At 42.2% G+C, this 2,758-nt stretch overlaps 1 pseudogene; it reads left to right on the top strand.

The window, feature by feature from the left end:
* The first annotated feature begins 668 nt into the window (after nucleotides 1-668).
* Nucleotides 669-1,649, top strand: LOC100615991 (voltage-dependent anion-selective channel protein 2-like; annotated as a pseudogene).
* The last annotated feature ends 1,109 nt before the right edge of the window (nucleotides 1,650-2,758 follow it).

The raw sequence follows: 2,758 nt of genomic DNA, 5'->3' as shown, positions 1-2,758 counted from the left end.
ACTGTGTGAGTCAATTTCCATAATACATTTCTTTCTTTTTTTTTTGTTTTTTTTTTTGAGACGGAGTCTCGCTCTGCCACCCCGGCTGGAATGCAATGGCATGATCTCAGCTCACTGCAACCTCCACCTCCCAGGTTCAAGCGATTCTCCTGCCTCAGCCTCCTGAGTAGCTGGGATTACAGGTGCCCGCCACCACACCCACCTAATTTTTGTATTTTTAGTACAGACGAAGTTTCACCATGTTGGTCAGGCTGGTCTCTAACTCCTGACCTCATGACCCTTCCACCTTGGCCTCCCAAAGTGCTGGGATTACAGGTGTGAGCCACCACGGCTGGCTAATTTTGTCTTCTATCTATCATCTATCTATCTATCTATCTATCTATCTATCTATCTATCTATCTACCTACCTACCTACCTACCTACCTATCTTACTGCTATCTATCTTACTGATTCTGTTTCTAAGCAGAACACTGACTAATACAGCTCAAAAATATTTTTACATTTTGAAAACATTCAGGCTGCAAGTGGAAATGTGCCTCCACTTTGTCCTCCAGCCGAGGCAGCTGTGACCCAACAGCAGGCAAACCCAGTGGCCTCAGCTGTGAGCACAGCAGTGGGAGCACCCCCCATCTGGAGACCACCAGATTATCTCTTCCCAAGTCTTCACCATGGTGACCTACAAACAGACCTCAGTGTGGCCAATGTATTCCTCCATCGTATGCTGACCTTGGCATAGCTGTCAGAGATACTTTCCACAAAGGATTTGGTTCAGGGTTGGTGAAACTGGATGTGAAAAAAAAAAAGTCATGCAGTGGCATGGAATTCTCAACATCTGGTTCATCTCATACAGACACTGGTAAAATTACTGGGATGTTGGAGACCAAATATAAATGGTGTGATTATGATCTCACTTTCACAGAAAAGTAGAACACTCTGGGAACAGAACACTCTGGGAACAGAAATCACAGTTAAAGACCAGGTTTTTCAAGGTTTGAAACTGACATTAGATACTACCTTCTCACCAAACACAGGAGAGAAAAGTGATAAGATCAAGTCCTGTTACAAGGAGAATGTATACACTTTGGTTGTGATGTTGACTTTTATTTTTCAGGACTTGAAATCCATGGTTTGGCTGTCTTTGGTGATGAGGCTGGCTTGCAGGGTACCAGATGACCTTTGACAGTGTCAAATCAAAGCTGACAAGGAATAACTTCTCACTGGGCTATACAGGACTGGAGACTTTCAACTACACACTAATGTCAATGATGGGACAGAATATGGAGAATCAATTTATCAGAAAGTATGTGAAAATCTTGACACTTCAGTGCATTGTACTTGGACATCAGGTACCAACTGCACTCATTTTCGCATTGCAGCTAAATATCGGTTGGATCCCACTGCTTCTATTTCTGCAAAAGTCAACAACTCTAGTTAACTGGAGTGAGCTACCCTCAGACACTGAGCCGAACAAATACTGTCGACTCTGGTAGATAGAAAGAGCACTAATGCGGGAGGCCACAAACTTGGGCTTGCCTGGAGTTGGGAGCTTAGTCCAGCTGAAAGAAACCTTCAGGATACCAGAAGATTTGACCTTAGTATATTTTCAAAGTGACCAGCAGGGCTCCCCACCACCCAACAAAAAAAGGTGATCAAAACTAAGAATGAGCTAAACAAGAACTGTATTTTAAATATTTAGACAGTTACTTGATAGCTGGTTTATAGATGAATTGATTATCTATCTGGATACCAATGCTGCAGTCGTGCAGTCACATATACATTATTTAAAGATATGTAGGCCTGGGGTGGTGACTCATGCCTGCAATCTCAGCACTGTGGGAAGCCAAAGCAGGCAGATCATGTGTGGCCAGGAGTTAGAGACCAGCCTGGCCAACATAGCGAAACCCTGTCTCTACTAAAAATTACAAAATTAGCCAGACATGGTGGCACGTGCCTGCAGTCCCAGTTACTTGGGAGGCTGAGGCACGAGAATCCCTTGAACCGAGGAGAGGGAGGTTGCAGTGAGCCGAGATCGCGCCACTGCACTCCAGCCTGGGTGACAGAGTGAAACTCTGTCTCAAATAAATAAATAAATAAATAAATAAATAAATAAATAAAAAGATATTTAGGCCAAGGCATGAGATTACATGCCTGTAATCTCATCACTTTGGGAGACCAAGGTGGGTGGATCATTTGAGGCCAGGAGTTGGAAATAGCCTGGCTTTAGTAGAGCCAAGCAGTCTCTACTAAAACTGCAAAAATTAGCCGGACATGGTGGTGTGCACCTGTAATCCAAACTACTCAAGAGGCTGAGGCAAAGAGTCGCTTGAATCTGGGAAGTGGAGGTTGCAGTGAGCTGAGATTAGGGATAAGATTAATAGCTGATTATACATTGCAGAAAATGAAGGTCAGTGAAATTGAAGACATTATACAGAAATTATTCAAAATAAAGCAAGCACAGAGAGGAAAAAGTCTGGGAACTAAAATGAACAGAAAATAAGTGACCTGTAAGACAATACTGCATAGTCTATCTTACATATAATTGGAGTACCAAAAGGAGAAGAGTTAGAAGGAATAAAAAACAGATTTTTGAAGAAATAAAGGCTAAGAAATTATCAAACTACAGATCCAAGCAGTCCGACAAGTCCCAAGCAGAATGAAACTAAAGAAAAGCACATTGAGACATTACAAAATTACATTGCTGAAAATTACTACTAAAGTTAACCTCTTAAAAGCAGTCAGAAGAAAAAAAGACACATTA

The sequence above is a fragment of the Pan troglodytes genome, chromosome 22 (genome assembly GCF_028858775.2).
Source record: "Pan troglodytes isolate AG18354 chromosome 22, NHGRI_mPanTro3-v2.0_pri, whole genome shotgun sequence".
NCBI classification, from domain to species: Eukaryota; Metazoa; Chordata; class Mammalia; order Primates; family Hominidae; genus Pan; species Pan troglodytes.
The sequence above is the reverse complement of the archived record's forward strand: the minus strand, read 5'-3'. Positions and strand labels throughout refer to the sequence as shown.